We start from the raw sequence: 11,671 nt of genomic DNA, 5'->3' as shown, positions 1-11,671 counted from the left end.
GTCATCCACTCAGCTGAATTCAGCTGGGTCTGAACTGGAAGGGAGCTTTCAAGGCTTCACTCCTCTGCGTTTGTTCACGTGGCCCCTCTCTTTTCACACGGCTAGCTTGGGTTTCCTCACAGCATGGTGGCCTCAAGGTATTCGGACTTTTTACAGTTTGATTCAAAAGGCGGCGTTCTGAATGAGGCTTCAAAAGAAAGCATTCCAACAATGGAGGCAGGAGCCAACCTCTGAAGGCCTCACCTCCGAAGTTACACAAGGCCGCTTTCATTGCTGTCGGTCGGTCAAAATGAGTCCCAAAGCCAGCACAGATTCAAAGAGCAGGGAAATAGGCTCTGCCCGTTGATGGGAGAGCAGCAGAGAATGCGCGGCCATCTTTTTAATCCATCTCACTGTTGTTTGGCAGTGGTGTCCACATCAATGCTTGAACTGTGTGACTATCTTCTAAAGCTTTTTCCATGGCCCTGGGAGTTCTCTCACACCTGAGATCACAGCCCTTTCCAAAACACTGACTTAAACATGTCATCCTCTCTCTCTCTCAAATTCCTCTAGGATCCCACTGACTTTGGGAGAGAAAAACCTTGCATAAATTGCTGTGCTCTACAGACTAACAAGCGGGCTTCCCTGGTGGCTCAGCAGTAAAGAATCTGCCTGCCAATGCAGGGGAGGTGGGTTCGATCCCTGGGTGGAGAAGATCCCCTAGAGAAGGAAATGGCAACCTACTCCAGTATTTGTAATTGCTGTTGTTCAGTAGCTCGGTCAGGTCCAACTCTACAACCCCACAGACTGTAGCCCACCTCTGTCCATGGGATTCTTCAGGCAAGAATACTGGAGTGGGTTGCCATTTCCTTCTTCAGGGGATCTTCACGACACAGGGATCGAAGCTGAGTCTCCTGCTTGGCAGGTGGATTCTTTATCACTGAGCCACCCGGGGTATTCTTGCCTGGAAAATCCCATGGACAGAGGAGCCTGATGTGCTGCAGTCCATGGGGTTGCAAAGAGTCAGACACAACTTAGTGACTAAATAGCAGTAACAATGGCCGAACACACACGCACACCTATTTCCTCCCACAGACAACTCTCACACAAACAAGCACACAATATACAAACTCAAATACATACATGCTGGTGACTGCCGACCTCCCAGAAGGACCACCAGAACAGCTTGGGCATCACACAGCCATGATCTTTTCCTGACCACAGTCACAGACATCCTCCCCAGCCTGACCAACCCCAGGAGGGTCTCAGAAAGGGGGGACCAGGGCAGATACAAACATGGCTTTGGTGTCTGAGCTCAATTGGTTCAAGACTGAGCAGAGGGACTTCCCTGATGGTCCAGTGGCTAAGACTCTGCACTCCCAACGCAGGAGGCCTGGGTTCAACCCTGGTCAGGGAGCTAGATCCCAAATGCTGCAAATAAAGATCCCACGTGCTGCAACTAAGAAAAAAGAAAAAGTCCATATGCTGTAACAAAGATCAAAGGTCCCGGGTCCATCCTGCAACTAAGAGCTGGTGCAGCCAAATAAGTAAATAAATAAATTTTTTTAAAAAAAGACTGAGCAGAGTTCATGAAGTTATAGTTTAGGACTGGTGGCCATAGGAAGGCAAGGGCCCTAGAGCAAGTGTCTGTTAGTAAACAGCTGTTTGGCTAGTGGTGGTTTTGCCCAGGTGAGCAGCCAGTTGTTCTGAGAACAGGGCTATGTGCCCCAATGCACAAGCCCTTATTTGAATAAAGTGGTTTTCAGGAACTTCCAAAGCAAACAGTGAAATATCGAATGGCTTACAGTGCTTTCTTCCTGGGTAAGACCTTTCTGGAATGCACAGCCATCTTGTTGACACAGCTGGTTCCTGTCTTTCATCCTGAGCACGCCCCCGTGCGCACCTCAGGCCTGAGCACACAGTCGGACGCTGAGTGGTCCTGCTCGCCCTCTGGCTTTGCATTTGCACATCCTCACCCTCTTTCCTAGCAAAGTTTATTTTCTCTCTTCGTAAGTGTCATGTGTGCTCATCACTGGGAAGTTTGAAAAGAAAAAATGGCTAGAAGAAGTCATAGTGTACACAAGGGGGTTAATGGATGGAGATGCTGTTGTATCAGTGTCCTAGGGCTGCCGGTAACACACTCCCATGACCTGGGGGACTTGAATGTACTCTTTCACAGCTCTGGAGGCCCAAAGTCTGAAGTCTAGGTGTTGGCAGAGTTCTAAGAATTTGTTCCATGCTTCTCTTGCAGTTTCTGGTGGGTCCCAGAAACTCTTGGCAGTCCTTGGGTGGGGCTGTGTTAGCTCCAGTCTCTGCTCCACAAAAGCCTGGCCTTTTCTGGGTGTGTCTCTGTGTATGTTTTCTCCTCTTCTTACAACACCAATCCCTGGATTTATGCCCCACCTTAAATCCATGATAATCTAATCTCAAGATCCTTAACTCAATTACATTTGAAAAGACTCTCAGTATATCCAAGTAAAGTGGACAACATTCTAAGGTTCCAGTGGACATGAGTTTTGGGAGACCACTATTTATCCACTACATGGGTATAAGAGACCTAAATTCTCACCTACCCTATTAGGAAGCCAACAGATAATGTCTAAAATCAATAAACCAAGAAATGGCGACTTAAGCATGCTATTGTGAGGAGGGGTGGGAAGAAGTAAAGGCTTGAACACTGTTCCTAAGGAGAGGAGGGAGAAGTTGGAAGGGGGACCACTCTTTTTCACACTTTTGTTTTCCAGTACTTCTTTTTTTTTGGCTGCGCTGGGTCTTATTGCTGGGAGTGCTCAGTAGTCGTGGCGCACAGGCTCCGTTGCTCTGCAGCCCGTGAGATCTTCCTGGACCAGGACTGAAACCATGGCCCCTGCACTGGCGGGTGGACCTCCCACTTTAACCACCAGACCTCCAGGGACGTCCTTCCAGTACTTCTTGACTCTGAATTATCAAATGACTTTTTTTGGAAAACCCAAAACTAAGAAGAAAATGTGCTTTTTCTTCCTTATGCTTTTCCACACTTATCTAGAAAAAAAATTTTTATTTCCAAATGAATGAAAATTCTTTTTACCCAGTGGTATTATGATAATAATTATAGTTAGCATGTTGGTGTATATATACTCTCTCCAAGTTTTCTAGGTTGCTCAGACTATGCAGTAGTGAACCCAGTTTAGTTCCACCTCACTTCATAATATAAACATATCTCCATATGACCTTTGTATTTTAATGAACATTATTTTTATGGCTATGCAAAATCCATTATTTACTTTAAATCAGTCCCTATTTTTTCACATTATTAATAACAGTGAAATATATATATATTTCAAAAATATATATCTTTGAGCAGTTTTTTGTTGTATTCAGATGACTTCCTTGAAACATATTCCAATTTCTAGAAGGTTCTATCACAGGGGCATGGCTGTTTTGAAAATTGTGGATATATTTGCCACACTATTAATACATTTTAGGGGAGAAAGAGTTAACAGTGTGTCCTATAACAGCTCATATAAAATACTGGTCTTTCTTCTCCTCTTCTCAGTGAAAGCTTGTATTACAGGATTTTTGTTTATTTATTTTTTATTGAAGGATAATTGCCTTACAGTACTGTGTTGGTGTGTATCAAACGTCACCATGAATCAGCCATAGACTTGCCCATGTCCCCCCACCTGAACACTCTGCATTATAGGATATCGAGCCGCTTGGTCTGCTGCCCCCCAGTTTTACTTACAGTCCCAAAGTAGAGGACTCTGAGATCACCCTCAGGGCTTGCTAAAAAGTAGACAAACTGTCCTTCGATGCTCACCTCCAGCCAGCCAAGAGGGAGAACACTGAAGTCCTTTTGACAGATCTCCACCCACTTTTTGGTTTTGGTTTCGTTCTGTTCTATTTTTTGGCCACTTTTTTACTTTCTGTCATTACAAGATGCTCCAGGATCATCTTATAATTTCCCTACCACAATCCTAGAATCAATGGTATTTCCAAGGGACCCTCGTCCCTTTTATTAGGGAATGGGATTGAGAAACTAAGACGCAGGCTTTGAGCGTGCTCTTCGTTGCTGGGGCGTCACTCTTTCAGGCCCCCTCAGCAGAAAGAGCGAGGAAGTACGTGTATCCATGCCACCTTTTGTCATTAAACCAGTTTATGGGGGGTTTTGCTTTCCACTGACAAACTTTGGGTGCTGAGGAAAACATCGGGGCTAGAACCATCCTGAATTTTCTCTATGCAAGAAAGCAATTTGCTAGGGAAAAAAAGGGACTCCAGCAATTTTTTGTTGCATGCACTACTGGGGTAGGTTTGCCAGATAAAACACAAGTTCCCCAGTTAAAGTGGCACTTTTGAATAAATGACAAATACATTTTTAGTGTAAGCATATCCCCTGCCAAGATTCTTTATCTGAAATTCCAATGTGCCTGGAGTCTTGTATTTTTATTGGTCAATTCTGGCAACTGCACAGTGGGGGCAGAGTTGAAGTGGGGGTTATAAGAACTTGGCTAGAGGAAGCATCAACACATGAGAGAAGAACAAAGCCCAGAGTTCCTGCCCAACCTCTGTACCTGCTCCCAACAGAGCCTGTCATATAAAGGGCGTCATCAGCCAAGAAAAATCTATAAGCGACACCAAGGTCAATAAACTCGGTACGCCTAGGTGTCCTTCAAAAGGCAGCTCAAATGTCACACACTCTTTGAAGTTTCTTTAACTCTGCCCCATGCCAAACAAACCATGACTTGGCTGTGTTCGCCAAAGCCCCACGCCCATGGTCCTATAGAGGCCTGAGCAATCTAAAGAAGAGGCGGGCATTGTTCTTGGACCATCCAGGCGGTTGCTCTGCACATCTCTGAGCTCGCTGTGTACACAGCTCTCACTCTGTCCGTCTCTGTAGAAGCAGTGTCTACCATAGCTCCAGAAAGAGTCTGCGGAGGCTCTATCAATATTTGCTCAATGAACAAGTGAACAAATGAACGTTCGCTCCCATTTTAGAGATGGAGGAAACAAGACCCAGAGAAATTCAAGTCAATTTAAGTCCACACATTCTGTGTGTGTGTGTGTGTGTGTTTCTATTTTAATGAGTCCACTATGAACAAGAATGATAAATGATGTTTCAGAAGCTGGAGGGGAGGGCCCTGACACATTCTGATGGGCAGGGACGCCGGCTCTGAAGGACACTGAGCCCTGCCCTTCTTAGCCTGGGGCCAACATAGCATGGAAGGTGGCAGGCCAACGGCCGCCTTTTGGACTGAAGTCAAAAGCTCCATGTTCCATTCCGACTCTGACCTTGGACAATCACTTTGCCTCAGTTTTCTCCTCTGCAAACTGCCAGGAATGATCTAAAGTAAGCAATCTCTGCAGTGCTTTGAGCTGGTTTCTCTGTCCATTCACCAACTAGGATCTGTTGAGCCCCTTCTGTGGTACCCTTCTGAGGGTACAAACTGAAATGCGATCCCTGTCCTCAGGGAAGTGGAAAGGCAGAGAAGTGAAACTGACGGGGCTGAAGTACGGTTGGTGCCATGGGATTAAAAGCAGTGTCCTCTGCTTATTTGGCGGGCACACTCGCCAAGTGCCAGCCACAGCACCAGTTCCCACTGTCGCCTTGTGACTGGTGTTATTTTAATCCCTGTTTAGGGAGGCAGCACGACTTGCTCAAGATCACTTAGTCAGTGTTCGAGCTGCCACTGAAACTCAGGTTTGTCTGACTCAGAAAACTAGCACTCATAACCAGGCAGCTATGCTGCTTCCCTGATAAAGGTGTATGAAAAGAACAACAGAAGGGGAGCTTGCCCGGTGCTCCAGTGGGTAAGAATCCTCCTTCCAATGCAGGGGACGTGGGTTCAATCCCTGGTTGGGGAGCCAAGATCACACACAGGCAACTAAGCCCATACACCGCAACTAGAAAAAGTCCACACCACGGCAAAGACCCAGCACAGCCAAAAAAAAGAACAACAGAAAGTGCAAAGTAGGGCATAGGAAAAGTTTCTTAAGGCCTTTCTAACTATGACACAAAATCCAGGAACCATTAAATAATAATTTAAATAATTCAGTTCAGTCACTCAGTCATGTCCGACTCTTTGTGACTCCATGGGCTGCATCACGCCAGGCTTCCCTGTCCATCACCAACTCCCAGAGCTTGCTCAAACTCATGCCCATTAAGTCGGTGATGCCATCCAACCATCTCATCTCATCTCATCCTCTGTCGTCCCCTTCTCCTCCTGTCTTCAATCTTTCCCAGCATCAGGGTCTTTTCCAAGGAGTCAGTTCTTCGCATCAGGTGGCCATTGCACTGGAGCTTCGGCTTCAGTATCAGCCCTTCCAATGAATATTCAGGACTGATTTCCTTTAGGATTGACTGGTTTGATCTCCTTGCAGCCCAAGGGACTCTCAAGAGTCTTCTCCAACACCACAGTTCAAAAGCATCAGTTCTTCGGTGTTGAACTTTATAGTCCAACTCTCACATCCATACATGACTACTGGAAAAACCATAGCTTCAACTAGATGGACCTTTGTTAGCAAAGCAATATCTCTGCTTTTTAATATGCTGTCTAGGTTGGTCATAGCTTTTCTTCCAAGGAGCAAGTGTCTTTTAATTTCATGGCTGCAGTACCATCTGCAGTAATTTTGGAGCCCCCAAAAATAAAGTCTGTCACTGTTTCCATTGTTTCCCCATCTATTTGCCCTGAAGTGATGAATTTAAATAATAGGTATCAAACATAGAATTTACTATGTTATATAGAGAGCATTGTTAAGAACACTTTAAATATATTAAGCATTTAATCTTCACAGAAACTGGTTGAATAGTATTCGGCACATCCATATAATGGAATACTTTGCCTTCTAAAAAGATTGTGGAAGCACTTTACAGATTGAGACAAGACAATTTCAAGATACGTAAAAGATTAAAAAGCCATATACGGTTGGTACTATGATCCCCATTTCAAAGAGGAGGGAGACGAAGCACAGAGAAGCAAGCATCGAAAGCCACACAGCCTGTTTACGGGCAGAGGCGGATCCTGAAGCTAGACAGTGAGGCGCAAGAACCGTGCTCCGATCCATCACACTACACTGTCAAACGTCAAACGTAAAAATGACAAACTGCACAAAAAAAAACTTTGAAACTCATATCACAAAGGGCTAATCTCCTTAATATGTTAAGAGTTCCCTCTAAGAAAAAAGGCCAACAACACCACAGAAAAACAGGCAAAGCCTCTGAACAGATGGTGGTGGTGGTGGTTTAGTCGCTAAGTCATGTCCAATTCTTGCAATCCCATAGACTGAAGCCCACCAGGCGCATCTGTCCATGGGGTTCTCCAGGCAAGAATACTAGAGTGGGCTGCCATTTCCTTCTCCAGGAGATCTTCCCGACTCAGGAGTTGAACCCGAGTCTCCTGGGTTCAATTTCCTGCAGATGATTTACCTACTGAGCTATGAGGGAAGCCTTTCTGAATACTAAAATTAAATACATACAAGAAAAATGCAGATTGTAACCCTACCGAGATACCATTTCTCACAGACCAATTTGGCACAAACCCAAAAGTTTGACAAGAAACTCCATGAGACTGTGAGAAACCGCTTCACGTCCTTTACTGAGGGGATGCAAATGAGCTCAAGATTTATGGATGGCACTTTAACATGACAAACCTATACACCTGGCAAAGCTATGTCTAGAAATTATTCTCCAGGTAACTCACACATGCAAAATGACATTAAGCTAAGGCTCATCTTTGCAACCTTCGTGATGGTAAAGTCTTGAAAACAGCCTTAATGCCCACCAACAGAAGCTGCTTGACTACATTTGGCACATTCGTATAATGGAATACTTTGCACTTTAAAAAGATTGAGGAAGCACTCTACAGATTGACATGAGACAACATCAAGATTCATGAAGGAAAAAAGCAAGGTGCAGAACGGTGTGTGTGATACATTATTCTTTTGTGTATATTATATATTCTTTTGTGTAAAAAGAAAAGGGAAAGGAATAGTTCTTGTATTGACTTGTACACACATTAAAAAATATCTCTGGGGCAAGACAGGAAAAAGGCAGATGGAGAGCAACGATGAGAAAGACAGCTTCCTTTATAACTTTTGCATTTTGGGGGCTTAAACCACATATTTGCATTACATGTTTTTAAATTTTTTATATAATTTTAATTTTTTTATTTTTGGCTATGCTGGGTCTTCATGGCAGCCTGGGCGCTTTCTCTAGTTGTGGGAGAGTGGGGGCTACTCTCTAATTGTGGTGCATGGACTTCCATTTTGGTGGCCTCTTTTGTTGCAGAGCACAGACAGGCCCTAGGTTCTTGGGATTCAGCACTTGTGGTGTGTGGGCTCAAGAGCTTTGGCTCCCAGGCTCTAGAGCACAGGCTCAATAGTTGTGGAGCATGGGCTTAGTTGTTCTGCAGAATGTGGGATCTTCCTGGACCAGGGATCGAACCCATGTCTCCTGCACTGGCAGGCAGATTCTTTACACTGAACCACCAGGGAAGCCCTGATTTTTTTTAAGTAAACAAAGACTATTTAAATGAAAAAAAAAAAAAAAAAAAGGCCTTTCAGAGAAGGAGTCATTTTAGAACTCTCTGGCTCCAAGATGACAACTCAATGGTCCTGCAATGAGATAGACTCTTCACGAACCCACTGGGGCTAAAAACAAAAAATAAAAGGATATTAAAAGATCCCCATGGGTCCAGCAAGATTCTTTCATTCTAAAGCACTCATACAGCTCATATTGCCTTTCCCCATTATGCTCCTGAGGCTCATTCAAAGCTAAGACTCAGGCACCACTGACATCTGGTAACATAGGTAACCGTGGGCAACCAGGCTTCCCTCGTGGTTGTCATGGCAATGGTGATGTTCCTACAGTTGGGTTTTCATTGGGAGGTAATTATCAGGCCTTGTGGTGGGCTCCTCCACATTTGCTGCTATTTCCATCAATGACAGTTATGAATGAGCTTAAATGAGATGCAGTTTCAGTCGAACTGTTAAGAGACGCTGTGAATTGAGTCAGATTTACATATCCTTCCATCCAGGCGGGCAAACCTTTTGAATTGTTTGATTAGCACAGCTCAGAGACGGGGAGCCACTTGCACAGCAGCCATCAAGCCCCGGGATGGCCAGAGACCCACCACGTTCCGATCCAAGAAGGGCAGTCCTTTCTCTTCCCTCCTTTCCTCCCCATCCACCACAAGTCATAGGAGCAGACCCAGCAGGCTCTTGGTTTCAACAGAACTTTGTTAAACCCCTGCATGTGTGCTCAGTCGCTCAGTCATGTTCAACTCTTTGTGACCCCATGGACTGTAGCCCACCAGCCTCCTCTGTCCATGGGATTTCCCAGGCAAGAATACCAGCATGGATTGCCATTTCTTCCTCCAGGGGATCTTCCTGATCTGGGGATAGAACCCCACGTCTCTTGCATTGGCAGGCAGATTCTTTACCACTGAGCCACCTGGGATGCGTTGCTCAATCCATAGCCCTATATAATCAGCCCCACTTTACACTGGAAAAAAATCTCAAGTTCCTGCTGTGCAGAGTGTCTCCCCTGGAAAGTGATGGGCCCAGGGTCATCACCACATCTCAGAGCTCGTTCCACTTTAACTACCTCACTCAGGGGCTGGGGATGACAATTTTTTGTGTGTTTGAAACGTGAAACCGAGTTTCACAAAGTTCATGTGTCTTAGTGGACAGAACAGGTGCTTCTGCACCTATAGTCTAAATATCAGTAGGAAGTGGCTTGGTCCTGATTGCCAAAGATCCCAAGTGTCTCTGACAAGCTCCCAGTGACTCTTAACCCCATACAGACCTGTAACCCCCTGATTTGAATGGATACATTATACTCATTGTCGACTGAAAACAACTGCACAATCTAAAAGTTGAGAACTACGCTTTATTTGGTGGACTTACTGGGGACTTAATTCTGGGATGCATACATCATCTGAGGGACTATTCTAAAGAGAAAAGGGAAGAGCTAGAATATATAGGTGGAGAAGGCAATGGCACCCCACTCCAGTACTCTTGCCTGGAAAATCCCATGGACGGAGGAGCCTGGTAGGCTGCAGTCTATGGGGTCGCTAAGAGTCAGGCACGACTGAGCGACTTCACTTTCACTTTTCACTTTCATGCATTGGAGAAGGAAATGGCAACCCACTCCAGTGTTCTTGCTTGGAGAATCCCAGGGACGGGGGAGCGTCATGGGCTGCCGTCTATGGGGTTGCACAGAGTCGGACATGACTGAAGCGACTTAGCAGCAGCAGCAGAATATATAGGAGCTTTTGCAAAATAAATGAACAAACAAATGGGGTTTCCCTTCTCAGTGGTAAAGAATCCACCTGCCAATGTAAGACACACGAGTTCGATGCCTGATCTGTAAAGACCCCACATGCCTCGGAGCAACTAAGCCCACGTGCCACAACTGCTGAGCCCACACGCCCTAGAGCATGAGCTCTGCAAGAGAAGCCACTGCAATGAGAAGCCCGTGCACCGCAACTGCAAAGCAGCCCCCACTCACCGCAAATAGAGAAAGCCTTCACAGCAATGCAGACCCAGCCCAGCCAAAAATAAATAAAAAAATGTTGTTAATGAGCAAACAAAAAACTCAGGTAGTCAAACATCAAAGATTACTGATAATTAAAGAAAAATCTCAAGTTAATGAATTTAGCACTTTATGTATGGGAAGATGCAAGAGTTTGGGCTTAGTGAAATTATTCCTTTGATATGCACCTTAGCTATCTACGGCCGTATTCTGTTTTTCTCCATCCTGAATCCTCTCAGGGTGCACAATCGAGGCAGCTGCAGTGGCTGATGGTTGGATGGCAACAACTTCCTCTGTTTACTAATATGACAGGCGGCCATTCTTTGTCCACATCACTGACATTCAAACACATCACTATCTCTTCCTGCACTGTATCCTTCGGTTCCTATGCTATGTACTCCCTTAGAAGTGAATCCATTTTTACAGCCTGTCATTGAAATACAGTTAAAGGAAGTGTTAGGGGAAACCACTGGCTGAAACTTCCCAGCCTGGCACCACTGTCACCATCTGCATGAGTTATTTTACCAGGAGGTGCAGGTAATGAACATGAAACTAACAAGCCACCACCAATGGGAAGAATTCAGGAAAGGTCAGAAGGAGACAGGAGACACCAGTCCGTATGCTGTACCAGCCTCCCAGAATCCTTCTCATTGGAATCCATCCTTCTCGATGCATGTACCACCAGGAAGGACCTGGAGTTAGAATGATGGGCCAGAGACAACCCGGAAATGAATCCCATCACCATAAAATCCAAGACTGTGAGCCACGTGGCAGAGCAGTCCTCCTGGGTTCCTTCACCCTTCTGCTTGCCACCTGGGTACCCCTTCCCAATAAAGTTTCTTGCTTTGTCAGCAAGGGTGTCTCCTCAGACAATTCATTTCCGAGTGTTAGACAAGAGCCCACTCTCGGGCCCTGGAAGCAGTCCCCCTTCCTGCAACAGAAAGAAGCAGGAGAGAGGAAGTCTCTGGTGTTTTTCATGGTGTTTTTAGCTGCGCCACGTGGCACGTGCGATCTTAGTTCCCCGGCCAGGAATCGAACCTAAGTCAGAGGAAAGACTGGCAGAGGGGCCTGCCTCGTTCAGGCATTGATGAGACAGTGGTACAGGTGATGGTGATTAATGCAAGCAGGCACCTAAGTCATGAGCAAACATTCATCCCGCAGGCAGGCTGATCCTTTACGCCG

This window comes from Bos taurus, chromosome 21 (genome assembly GCF_002263795.3).
Source record: "Bos taurus isolate L1 Dominette 01449 registration number 42190680 breed Hereford chromosome 21, ARS-UCD2.0, whole genome shotgun sequence".
Classification (NCBI taxonomy): domain Eukaryota; kingdom Metazoa; phylum Chordata; class Mammalia; order Artiodactyla; family Bovidae; genus Bos; species Bos taurus.
This window is presented reverse-complemented; position numbering follows the sequence as displayed.